We start from the raw sequence: 14140 nt of genomic DNA on the forward strand, positions 1-14140 counted from the left end.
GGATTGCCAGATCAATATTCCAGCATTTCTCGAAAGTGGATAGTTCATTTGATGTTCCATTGTAATTAAAGATAAGGTCTATGTATATCAAGGGGTCAACTAATATAGAGAAGAGATAGTGAAAGAACAATCTGTGTTAGCACCGCTGTGGTCATTTAGTGCATTTCTATTTGTATTTGTATTTCTATTTGGTTGTTATATGGCTGCACAATTACTAGTCGAGTTACTAGTCCCACTTCAATTTTCTTGTAAGGGATTTTGTAGTGATGCCCCAAACTGTGCTACAATATATGTACTGTTCACACAGTGCAGGATTGGTAGATTTATAGCATACTTTTCTTCGAATCCCCAGTATGTTAGTTTTCTACTTCAGATCAATCCTCTGTGGATTCATATTAATATCTGCAAAAAATAGGACTCCATTTTACATTTTAGCTTCCACTTTTACATAGAGGGAATGCACCCCGTCTGCTGTTTGTCCATATGCCAATTATTTTATATGATACAAAAAATTGTGGCATGCTCTAGTGTGTGTTCCTTTCAGCCATAATGTGCTGTCCGCAGCCGTAGCGGCTGTTACGGGGCTTGTACTGTAAAGGGGCCCGGGATGGACGGCGGACTCAAAATTCAACAATGCCGTTTTCCCAGGTCCACCCGGGATGACAGGTGTGCCTTTTTTCTGTGGCATGACTTTTCCTGCCCACCTGACTCCAGACACCTGTTCTGCCAACCCGTCCGATCGATGCCAGGAGCCCTTCCCCCCCCCCCCCCGATTGATGCCAATGCCCGTCCGAGCAATCGATGCGTTGGCCAGTCGCCCGCTGGCTCAGACTTCTGTCCTGCCTGTCTCCACGGCCATCTGCCGGCCGACCTCCAAAGGTAATGGCCCTGACACCATGGACACTTGTACTGTTGGCCCCTGTAATGGCGGTTGATGTCACGCCCCCACCCACAACCACAGACACCCGCCACCACAGACACCCTCCTGATGGCCCACCAAAGATGGTAAGTTCCTTCATATGTATGTGCTGTATGAGTGTATATACTGTGTTTGTGTATGTGCTGTAAAAGTGTATATGGTGTGTGTATGGGCTGTGTAAGTGTATATGGTGTTTGTGTATGTGCTGTAAATACTGTACGTATGTGTGTATATATTTTGTGTATTTTTATGCTGTATATACTGTATGTATTAGTATATGCTGTAAGTCTTTATGTACTCTATGTGTATATGCTGTATTTATATGCAGTATGTCTGTATATACTGTGTGTGTGTGTATGTACTTTATGGGGGATATTTATCAGGACCTCTGCGCACCGCCAGTGGCGCAGAGGCCCTGAAATAATCGCAAATGCTAGCTTATTGCTAGCTTTTGCGATTATTTTCCCCAATCCGCCACCTTCACGCCTGGCGTAGGAAAAACGCTGCGCAGCCGGCAGCCCGATACATGAAGAGGCAGAAGCCTCTTCATGTATCGGGCTGCGAATTTGCAGCGGCGGGGCGATCATACGCTGGCGCACGAGCGCCAGCGTATGATAAATATCCCCCTATGTGTATATGTTGTGTGTGTGTATGTTCTGTATAAGTGTATATGGTGTGTGTATGTTCTGTATAAGTGTATATGGTATGTGTGTCTATGTGCTGTATGAGTGTATGTGCTGTAATTCTGTAAGGACTGTTTGTGTAAATGTTGTATGTATTTGCACTATGCCTGTATATACTGTGTATATGTGCTGTATGAGTGTATATGGTGTGTGCGTGTGTGCTGTATAAGTGTATATGGTGTGTGTGCTGTATAACTGCATATGGTGTCTGCGTGTGTATGTGCTGTATGTGTGTATATGGTGTTTGTGTATGTGCTGTATGAGTGTATATGGTGTTTGTGTATGTGCTGTATGAGTGTATATGGTGTTTGCATATATGCTGTATAAACTGTATTTATGTGTATATGTTTTGTGTGTGTATATGTATATGTACATGTATGTGTGTAGTATTTTTTTTTTAGGGGAAGGGGGGCCCCATGCAGAAGTCTGCTATGGGGCCCAGCCTCTCCTAGTTACGTCTCTGAGTACTATGCAGCCCCATGTTAATTATGGTATTATAGACACACCACATTGAGTATGCTTTGAGTCTCTACTGCTGTTCTGAAAGAAAAAAAAACTGAAGTTCATCAATTAAATGATGTTAATGAGATGAAGTACTTCACATTTACTGGAAGAGAAATACACAAGGACACACAGAAAAGCCAGAGGCAGCGCTGAAAAGTGAGGAGGATGAAGCGAGGCGGAGAACAAAGTAGTCATACAGCTGGGATTATCGTAGTCTTCCAGGTGCTTTCCTGCTAATTGCCAGTGTGGTATTGCCCGGTGAAGTGCTCAAATAGGTTAAGGCTGGATTAGTGGTAATCTTGTTACATGGTTAAATCTCTCAGCTATTGATGTCAATAATAGCTGGTGTCCTGTGGTCAGCCTGAAATATGTTACTTATTTTTATAATCTGACTCATACTGTAATGGACATAGAGCATTTTAACCAGCAGTAGCTGAACTAGACTTGGTTCACACTTTGGGTATGTAGGTGCAATGTCATTTTTGCATTCATTTTGCGTCAAAAATATACTGTTTTGTGCAGCATGTGGATAAGATTTTTATATATTTCATCCACTATGCTTATACTCTAAACCACTTTGGGTTCACCGCCACTAAATTCAGTTTTTTATGAGCGACAAATGCAAGCAAAAACCAGTACAAAGAGAAGAATTACTATGGAAAGATTTGGACCTCCAATACCTCCAAACCATGGCAAGGACACCTTCAATTTACCATATCCTTTCCATAAAATACAGTGAGAATCTCACACCATCATGTGGCTGTACGCTGTAGCACTGTATTCAATATGGGACTATAGTTCTACAGGAAAAATTGCCAATACACTGCCATCTGAAAGTGGCCCTACTTATGACAATGACATCCTGTGCTGAGTATAAATGACTATATATTTATATATAAATGACTTCATATTTAAAATCTTGGCAAACACCTTCATTATTTGTTCTGTTTAATAAAGCCATAAGGGATGCTTCTCTCATTATTAACCACTGCTTCTTCTATAGTTATATTTCCTCATTTGGAGTGTCTGAAAAGCGATATAGACAAATGAATATAACACCGAATCTCACGCTTAATAGTCTGATAAGCAGGTAGATTTTTCCAGTGTTCACAGCAAAAACTATGAAGTAAGTTTGTCAGATTGCAGTAATTTGCTAGACATAATGTATGCCCATGAAGTGGGTAAAGGTTATACTGCCAACCCAGCTAAACTGTTATTCTTCAAGGATAGTATTTCAAGCAGAGAATATGATTTCACAGACTTAATGAATTGGCTCAAGTGAAAGACATAGCTTGGAGTTATATTAGCTCAGAAGAGAAATGTGCAGCTGCCACTGCTGCCTTTTCTCTTTTTATTCCTCAACACATTTAGCAGGGCTTTTAAGAGGACGATGATTGACAGGTTCCAGTATTTATATGCAATAGACAGGAATGCCCCCCCCCCCCCCACACACACACACATTGTAGTTAGAGGGGTATTCCAGTCACTATTATTTTAGATGCATGGACACCTTCTGCTACTTTTGATATTTGTACATTGAGTGAACTCACAGCCGGTGCCAGCGCTGTGCATACCCAGGCAAATGTCGGGGCCCATGTTTACATACACTAAAATTACTGTGTCCTTAAAGAGAACCTACCACCACAAATCTACCTATAAAGGTAGATCGGGTGGTAGGTGGATGTAAGGGACGTGAGGATAGCTCTTTTTAGAGCTAATCCTCACGTCCCCGCTAACTTTAGGTACACTTTATTCCCCTAATATGTAGATTTCGTTATGCGGCTACTGGGGCGCGGAGTAGTCGGCACGAGGCTACACAGCGCGGCTACTCCACGCCCCAGTAGCCACATTACTCCTCCTACCCTGTTGCGTGCGGCGCGCAGCTCCTCGTAGCTGCGCGCCCTCGTCTGTCATGATGCGCAGTAGCATGCGCAGTAGCCGGCTTGTCGGACGAGGGCGCGCAGCTACGAGGAGCTGCGCGCCGCAAGCAACCGGGTAGGAGGAGTAATGTGGCTACTGGGGCGTGGAGTAGCCGCGCTGTGTAGCCTCGTGCCGGCTACTCCACGCCCCAGTAGCCGCATAACGAAATCTACATATTAGGGGAATCAAGTGTACCTAAAGTTAGCGGGGACGTGAGGATTAGCTCTAAAAAGAGCTATCCTCACGTCCCTTACATCCACCTACCACCCGATCTACCTTTATAGGTAGATTCGTGGTGGTAGGTTCCCTTTAAACAATTTGGGACAGCCTATATGATCATGTCATGTCTTTGGAAGCTTTTGATAGGATTATTGGCCACATGCAAGTTAATTACACACCTGTGGATGTATTTAAAGGCACACCTGAAGCGCAAGTTATATCCAAGTACAAACAAGATAGAAATGTTTCGTCATTGTACTGTTCAGGAAGGAGACAGCTTCTATGTCCCCAATATGAATGTGCTTTCGTCCAAACCAAGAACAAAAGTCATAGACCTTGTGAAGATGCTGGTTGAAGCCCATAAGAGTGAATCATTATGCACAGTATTGTATCAACATAGGTGGTAAGGGCAAGTCTGAGAACACATCCCAGCTATGAAACACAGGGATGGCATCATGTTTAGGAGAGATTGGTGCACTTCACAAAATAGATTGCACCATGAGGAGAGAACATCATGTGGCAATACTGAAGCAACATCTCAAGACATCAGCCAGGAAGTCAAAGCTTGGGTGCATATGGGTCTTCCAAATGGACAATGACTCTAACCAAACTGCCAAACTGGTTACAAAGTGGCATAAGGATAACAAAGTGGCCATCACAAAGCGCCCTGATCTTAATCATATTGAAAATATGTGGGCAGAGCTGCACGAGATGGTCAGAGACAGTCACTAAAAGAGACAGTCAGAGACAGTCACTGAAAGAGACGGTCAGAGACAGTTATTTAAAGAGACAGTCAGAGGCAGTGACTGAAAGAAATTGTCAGAGACACTAAGGTAGTTCCTCCGACGTCCACCAGGTGTCGCTGCTGCGCTGAAGTTCCCCGAGGCCCGCTGGAATGCCCGCTGGAATCACCGGCCAATTCCTGGTGAAGGTAAGTGCAAGTTCCGCAACACTTTTTTTTTTTAAATGCGGCGTTTTTTCTGAATCCGTCAGGTTTTCGTTCGGCCACGCCCCCCGATTTCCGTTACGTGCATGCCGGCGCCGATGCGCCACAATCCGATCGCATAGCAAAGAAAGTTGTCCTACGGGGACACATAAACCCATTCGTCACGTAAAATATAACTTTTATTAATGTATATTAAAAGATGAATGTGCTCCGTCCAGAAAGTGTTTCAAAGTTTACAGAGTGCAGGTGCTAGAATTTATACTTTGATTGGGTGAACAGAATTTATCAGGCAGCTTGTGGCCACTGTGACCAGCAAAGAGGGGGACTGATATTGAAACAGTCCTCAAATAGAGAGGTATCCCCGCTATGCCCGCGGTGGGAGCGCCCCACGTTATATTGGTATTAGGGCCCCACGGTATTTTGCGGTCATTGCCAGTAACCTCTATAAACTGGTCTAGATTAACTTTACTGCTGCCAGTAACCTCTATGAGCTGGTCTAGATTAGCTCTGCTGCAGCTAAGTAGCTAGGTTTCTGATATATTGTATTATATTGCTCTGTCTAGCTATCCATTGCCTCTGAATTAAAAACTACCTAATAGCCCCCCCGACATGTTTCGCCACATGCCGTGGCGTCCTCAGGGGGATCGGGGCTATAGCCCCCCCGACATGTTTCGCCACTATAGCCCCGATCCCCCTGAGGACGCCACGGCATGTGGCGAAACATGTCGGGGGGGGCTATTAGGTAGTTTTTAATTCAGAGGCAATGGATAGCTAGACAGAGCAATATAATACAATATATCAGAAACCTAGCTACTTAGCTGCAGCAGAGCTAATCTAGACCAGCTATAGCCCCGATCCCCCTGAGGACGCCACGGCATGTGGCGAAACATGTCGGGGGGGCTATTAGGTAGTTTTTAATTCAGAGGCAATGGATAGCTAGACAGAGCAATATAATACAATATATCAGAAACCTAGCTACTTAGCTGCAGCAGAGCTAATCTAGACCAGCTCATAGAGGTTACTGGCAGCAGTAAAGTTAATCTAGACCAGTTTATAGAGGTTACTGGCAATGACCGCAAAATACCGTGGGGCCCTAATACCAATATAACGTGGGGCGCTCCCACCGCGGGCATAGCGGGGATACCTCTCTATTTGAGGACTGTTTCAATATCAGTCCCCCTCTTTGCTGGTCACAGTGGCCACAAGCTGCCTGATAAATTCTGTTCACCCAATCAAAGTATAAATTCTAGCACCTGCACTCTGCAAACTTTTAAACACTTTCTGGACGGAGCACATTCATCTTTTAATATACATTAATAAAAGTTATATTTTACGTGACGAATGGGTTTATGTGTCCCCGTAGGACAACTTTCTTTGCTATGTTGAATTCAAACCCAGTCACAGTGTGGTCCAAGTGAAAAAAACTCCTTTGGTAACTGTACACAATCCGATCGCATGCGCCAAAATCCCAGGGCAATACAGGGAAAATCGGCGCAAAACGGAAATATTCGGGTAACACGTAGGAAAAATGCGAATCGGGCCCTTAGTAAATGACCCCCAATGACTGAAAGAGACGGTCATAGACAGAGAAGGTCAGCGACAGTCAGAGACAGAGAGACGATCAGTGACAGAAGCACCTAACCTATTTTATTTTGTTATAGCTAAGAGCAGTTATTCCTTATCCCGGGCAGCGCCAGGATCTACAGCTAGTAATATATATACCGTATATTCCGGCGTATAAGACGACCTGGTGTATAAGACGACCCCCCTACTTTCCTGTTAAAATATAGAGTTTAAGATATATTCGCCGTATAAGACTACCCCTTTTCCAACGCATACAAAACACCGGTAAAAAAAAAAAAAAAAAAAAACAGATTTGAATTTAACATGGTCCTTTTTTTAATTTAAATTCTTATGACATGCAGGTATATAGCAGGAAAACTGTCGCTTATAAACATAAGGCATACAACAACAACATTACCATTACAGCACAGCCCCCAGTAGTATACAGCACAGCCCCCAGTAGTATACAGCACAGCCCCCAGTAGTATACAGCACTGCCCCCAGTACTATACAGCACTGCCCCCACTAGTATACAGCACTGCCCCCACTAGTATACAGCACTGCCCCCACTAGTATACAGCACTGCCCCCAGTAGTATACAGCACAGCCCCCAGTAGTATACAGCACAGCCCAGCCCAGCATTAAAAAAAAATAAACTTATATACTCACCCTCCGGTGGCCCCGATGTGCTGCGCTGCTCCCCCGATGTCCGCACGGCTCGTCTTCAGTCTTCCGCACCGTCTTCTTTCTTCTGCTGGGTGCCGCCATTGATCTTCCCCGGCAGGGGCCTAGTATGACGCGCCGCTGCTGACGTCATACTAGGCGCCGCCCCGGGGAAAAACATAGCGGCGCCCAGCAGAAGAAAGAAGACGGCGCGGAAGACTGAAGACGAGCCGCGCAGACATCGGGGCCACCGGAGGGTGAGTATGCGCCGATGCGCCGCTATCTTTTTGAGGCTGTGAAAACACCGATCGCGGGTGTTACCGGTAAGCCTTTGCTGCAATATGCAGCAAAGACTTACCGGCTATGGAGAGGGCTCACCCCGTGAGCCCTCTCCATGCAGCGCGATCCGACCGCCGCCGTGAATACACGGTCGGCGGTCGGGATTACCGGCGTATAAGACGACCCCAGACAAGACAGAAGATTTTTCTGTCTTCAAAAGTCGTCTTATACGCCGGAATATATGGTATATATTATATATATATATTACAAACTTGTCTATCATTATATTTGTGGTGTTAGAAAGCAAAAACCTGAGTTTATGAAGGAAGCCCATGCCAACACGCAGAGCATACAACCTCCATGCAGGTTGGTAAATAAAAAAATAAATATGTAATCACCTACTTGCTCCCTCCCACGTCCCGCTCCACAGTATCTCTGTGCCTCCTTGTTTGTTAAAAGGGGCATGGAAACTTCACTCAGAATTGCCTTTTTCATGTGAAAGCTCACCCATAGCAGAGAAGAGTCATAATTTGCCTGAGATTAAGAGGTTACAGAGGCTATGGCACCTATCAGATATACCTATCTTCAGTTCTATAGTACGAAGAGAAATTCTTTCAAGAATATCATCTTTCAGATCACATTAGCCTTGTGGTTCTGTTATAAAAATGCAATAACATCCTTTTTTAGCTGTTTGTTTCTTCAGCTGTAAACTGGACTCATCAAGGCAAAGATGAAGGCAAATATCTTTTTTATAGCAAGATTTCACATTAAAGTTTAATGGAATAAAATCTGGGTTACCTTTAAAACATTGATATTTACATTACATTCCTATAGTGAATTATTATACTCACCACATTAAGGTTTAACGCATATGTTGCAAGAAAAGTCTGCATTTTGTTCAAGTGTTTCATTGTAAATAGTGTATGAGAGTCATGACTCCACATCTGCAGCTGGTTAAGGGAGGGTTTCTGTGTACTCCAAATCATATTTTGCAACTCATCAACACTATAAAAAGTTCTGGTACACACAATTCCTGTATCAGTTGTCAGCACACCTCAAACATCACTACACTAATGTGTCTCCAGCTGCTGCAGACCCTAGAAAGAGATAGACCAAGTTACATAGAGTTTGCATACTTATTAATGATGCAACAACCCACGCTGTCATTTATTTGCTCCTTCATCACACAAGCCTGGACTTGCACTGACAAATGAGAGGTTCTACAGAAAGAGCAAATGGCCAGCCAGTAAATCAATATGTATCAAACACTTTCAGTTTACCAGCATACAAAATATAGTCAGTAGCGTGATAAGATATGATTTTAGTCTGTATAGGAATTAAGTTATTATATTCCTCAAAGGGAACTTGTCAGTAAGGGGTTGGATCCTCAACTATTATAACTTACCATTCCAATTGGCACCCAGAGACTGAAAGAATTGGGAACCTAAACCCCAGCATTCTGGAGGATTTGGGGCTCCAAAGCTACTAACTTGTTACTTTTAGGCAACCGGAATGGGGAGGGACGCATGTGATTGGTAACAAGCACCACATGTTTTGCATTTTTTACTTGGAAAACATGTGGTGCTCCTTACCCATTGCATGCGTTTCATTTGAAAGTCAGTTGCAATTCAAATGGAACATGTGAAGGCAGCCTCAAGACCATTCCCACTGTTGGCCATCATTATGTTGTGTTTTTTTTTTCCTGTGTCTTAGGGCCCGTCTACACTCGCGAGTGTGATGCGAGTTCATTTATTTTATTGTTTTATTTTAATTTGTGCTAAAGTTTTGCTTTTATTTTGAAAGGGATATCACTTTTGCATCAATTTCTTGTTAAAGAGGACCTGTCACCCTCGGCACTAGGAGCTGCTAACTTTAGTAATGCTAAAACAAACGCGGCAGTGCTACAATGTTAGCATTATGGGAAACCTCCGATAACGCTAACTAGCACTGCTGTGCTGTCCATTACAACGTCAGACTGCTCTCAAAGCAGTCCGGCGTATTCATGAGGGGGCGGGATTAGGGGTGGTGACTGATGCTCAGCAGTCACCGCCTGCCTATGGAGTGTGTGGCGGTCCGGGGAAGAGGCAGCGCCTCAGACTGCACCCCTCATGAATACACCGTTTGTAATGTACAGCGCGGCAGTGTTAGCGTTATCGGAGGTTTCTGATAACGCTAACATTGTAACACTGCCGCGTTTGCTTTAGCACTAGGAGTTGCTCACTTTAGTAAGCACCTAGTGCTGATTTTCAGTGTGACAGGTCCTCTTTAAAATACATAAGTTAACAACAAAGCTACTTAAAGGGAACCAGAAGGCATTTTTGTATTATTTTTATTATAATTCAAAGGGAACCTGTCATCAGCAGTTGGCCTAATAAACCACTACCAGTATACTGTCAAATACTGTAATACCTTCTAGTTTTTCTTTCTTTAATGGTCCAGTGTGATGGCATCATCTAGAAAATGAACTTTGAAGTGAGATGTAAATTGGTTTTATAAAGTCAAGGAGGTGTAGAGTTTAAACACTAAGTCAAGGTGGGGAGCTAAGATTGCATCCTCCTCTGTGATTGACATCATGTATCGGACTTCAGGTGATCTGGTTATTGATGTCTCTGAATGCAGGACCATCAGAGAGAGATGGAGTTTGACTTCAGTGTTAAAATCTCCGCCTCCTTGACTTTTTTACAACCTGCTTACATATTACTTCAAAGTTGATTTTCTGGACGAGACTACCACACTGGATCATGAAAGTTGCACAATCTGGAAGATGTTCGATAGTGGTTTATTAGGTAAATTTCTGATGACAGGTTCCCTTTAATTCCATACATAACAATATTTTCTTGTCACAGATATAGGTACATGTAATTTAGATCATGCATTTCAATCAATAACCATCAACTGTTTAACAACTCCAAACAACTGGCTTCTATTGTCGCTTTTCCTTGTTTTAGTCACTGTTTGTCATATACAGAGGGCCTTTTTTAGGAGCAGACATGTTTCCACAAACACAGTAATGCATAAGAGCTGAATGGTTATGAAATTATATTAAAATTTACCTGGCTACCTGCCATCTCTCACAAGCTGAGTCCCCTGTCATAACATCACATTGTACCAACCCCCTCTCGCAATGCAGAATCTTTCACTTTTAACTCAGTACTCACCATGGAATGTAGGGTGTTAAATGGCCGATGACTGCAGCAGCTGCACTCCCTGAATGGGTTCTGGGCGGCGCAGGAAGTGAGTTAGAGCTGTCCACACACTTCCGGCATGAAACAACACTAGCTAGCAGCCAGAACGGTAGACTGCCACCAGCTCTCATTTGATATAATCCTGGACCATAACGGGATCATATCGGGTAAGGTGCCAACCCGGTAGCATGTTTATATAACCAAGACACAGGTGTGGGGAGTTCCCCCAGGCAAAGACAATGGACAAAAGTTGAGCTCTTATTATAATAGGTGCAGACACACCCCTTCACTACCACCTGGTATCAGGTCCAGCTTCTCAATGAGAAGTCAGGATTCTGGTCTCATTGGATCGAGATGAATCCCTGGATTACATTCATACCGGATATGATCTGTTTACTATGCTCCCATTTCATTAAAGGGGGCTCTGCTGTGGGCATTTTTAAAAGGGGGCCTTGGAGTAGCCATTTCATTAAAGGGGGGCTCTGCTGTGGACATTTCATTAAAGGGGGGCTCTGCAGTGGTCATTTCATTAAAGTGACTCTCTGCAGTGGCCATTTCATTAAAGGGGCCTCTACTGTGGACATTTCAGTAAAGGGAGGCCAGTATGGGCTGCGGTGGTGTCGTTGGGTGGAGAAGATTAGACCTCGGGATACAAGGTTGGTTAGTCATGTGAACAGCGCCGGGCCCTAGGGACACTTAATCCACCACTGGGCACTGTTATTCAACACCAAGACAATATAAATGATTAAAATTGGCCATAAGAAAATATAGTTGAAAAAATGGTTAAGATATAACATATAGTTCATAAGAACTGGTGCAGGCAATGCTAATTTGTTCTACATATTAATATTTTAGAGTAAACCATATAACCAGAAGTTGCTGAATAATAAGGAAATGGAGAGTTATGTGGAATAAATACATTCACAGAAAATACTAGATCCTCATCAATGTAACATTAAATTCTTCAATTTGATTGAGTGTACATAAGTGACTCTGTGGATTTACCATGTAGCTGTCCAATTATAGAGACATTTTAACATCTAAAGCAAAGCCTGCCATGGAAACCACTAGTTGTCCAGGTCATTAACTATATAAATGTGTCGGCTGCAGAGAATTTGAAATGCAGACACTTGATTGTGAGATGCTGCTTCTCATCCAGAAGAACATATTATCACATCGTGAAGCACAGAATACCTCAGATTGATATTTGTACAGATTTCTGATACAACATCTAAAGGAGACTTTAAATAACATTGTGGCTCAATGAGTACTGAATAATTCAAGACTTTCTTTGTAATATGTTCTCTGGAAATCTGAAGTGGTGCCCAGTGTTGCATTTAGTAGATGTAGATTAAGTAAGAATTCTGTGAAATGCTGGTTTTCTCATAGCTGTACTGTTCTGTGGAAGAAATGGCAATTTTTTGGCACAGAAGATTTTGTTTGATTATATCTTTACATGATGGATGGCATTGAAAAATGCTGGAAAGCTATTTTTCAGACCTTCAATTTTCAGTATTATATCAAAAAGTTGGTAAGGTTTTTTTTTTACCCCCACTGCCCTCCAATGATGTCTGGGGGCAAAATGGGGCTGAGATGGAATTGCCCATGCTCCACTTCTGTTTTTGTGCCATGTGTCAGGGAGGTGAACCCTCCAGACCACCTGGGAGATTGTACTAGCCGACACTTGGGACTGGAGTCTAAGTGGCACCGGGTCTTCACCAGAGTCCGGCGCAAAGCGGGATGGTCTTGCTGCGGCAGGGTACCACCAGGTCGTTCCACTGGTGCGACTAGCCCACGGTGGCAGCCAAGGTAGTAGTGCAGCCCAGGGTGACAGCAGGAGAACAACTCAGGAAGGAATACTGGAACACACATCAGGAACATAGAACAGGAACGCTGGACCACAGGAACACGGGAACTGGAACGCTGGAGAACAGGAACTCAGGAATCACGCAGGGGAGCTTTCGCTAAGGCTACTGGCTCAAAGCTCTGGTGGGGAATGATGGGAGCCGCCGGAATTTATGGAAACCCGAAAGTGGCCATCGCTAATCAGTGGTGCGCTGGCCCTTTAAATTCTCGAGTGCCGGCGCGCATGTGTCCCTTCTCCCAAGGGTCTAATCCTGATGGAAGCAGGCACGTGAGAAGGTAAGTGTCCGGGGGAGCCGCACCACTACAGAGAGGGGCACGGGTGTGCCCACGATCCATGACATGGATCCCGGGGGCACCCGTGACACCATAGTCCATTTTGAGGGTAACATCTAATAGGTTGGCTAAAACCATTCATGGCTGTTATCTGAAGGTGTGAGACACCCGCCATGTGAGCCCTATCAGTACATCCTAATAATAACTTAACGCATTAGACAAAAATACTTCATTTAAAAATAATAGGGCCTGAAAGTTTTTTTTGTTACATGGATGAAAGTGGAGGACACTACATTTGTATCTTTTAATTAAAATTAAAAACAAATGCAAATGTGAACCTAGCTTAAGGAACAAAAATGTAGTTAAGTTAATTTCTTTTTTTGTGTATGTATATACTATGTGTATATATCACTGCTCAAAAATAGAAAGGGAATACTCGCATAACACATCCTAAATCTGATTAAATGAAATATTCTCATTGAATGCTTTGTTCCGTACAAAGTTGAATGTCCTAACAACAATGGATGCCTGTTACTTTGTAGTCACCTTCAAATTACAGTGGAAAAACACGCTACAGGCTGATTCAACTTTGATGTAAAGTCCTTAAAACAAGTCAAAATGTGGCTCAGTATTGTGTATGGCCTCCATGTGCCTGTATGACCTCCTTACAATGCCTCGGCATGCTCCTGTTGAGGTTGAGGATGGTCTCCTGAGGGATCTCCTCCTAGACCTGGACTAAAAGATCCGCCAACACCAGGAAAGTCTGTGGTGCAATGTGACGTTGGTGGATGGAGCAAGACATGACATGATGTCCCAGATGTGCTCAATTGGATTCAGGACTTGGGAAAGAGCGGGCCAGTGCATAGCTTCAATGCCTTCATCTTGCAGAACCTGTTGACACACTCCAGCCACATGAGGTCTAGCTTTGTCCTGCATTAGGAGGAACCCATGGTCAACCGCACCAGCATGTGGTGCGGTACTTAATGGCAGTCAGGCTACCTCTGGCAGGCACATGGCAGGATGTGCCCAACAAAAAAATGCCACCTCACATCATGGCCACTGCCAAACCAGTCATGCTGAAGGAAGTTGCAGGCAGCAGATCGCTCTCCATGGCATCACC

The 14140-nt window shown here is 43.7% G+C and overlaps 1 protein-coding gene across 2 annotated transcripts in view; it reads left to right on the top strand.

Annotated features, from left to right (window-relative positions):
* Positions 1-14140, top strand: part of TTC28 (tetratricopeptide repeat domain 28) — a 365189-nt gene that overhangs the window by 53974 nt on the left and 297075 nt on the right. The window lies entirely within an intron of this gene.

The sequence above is a fragment of the Engystomops pustulosus genome, chromosome 1, assembly GCF_040894005.1.
Source record: "Engystomops pustulosus chromosome 1, aEngPut4.maternal, whole genome shotgun sequence".
NCBI classification, from domain to species: Eukaryota; Metazoa; Chordata; class Amphibia; order Anura; family Leptodactylidae; genus Engystomops; species Engystomops pustulosus.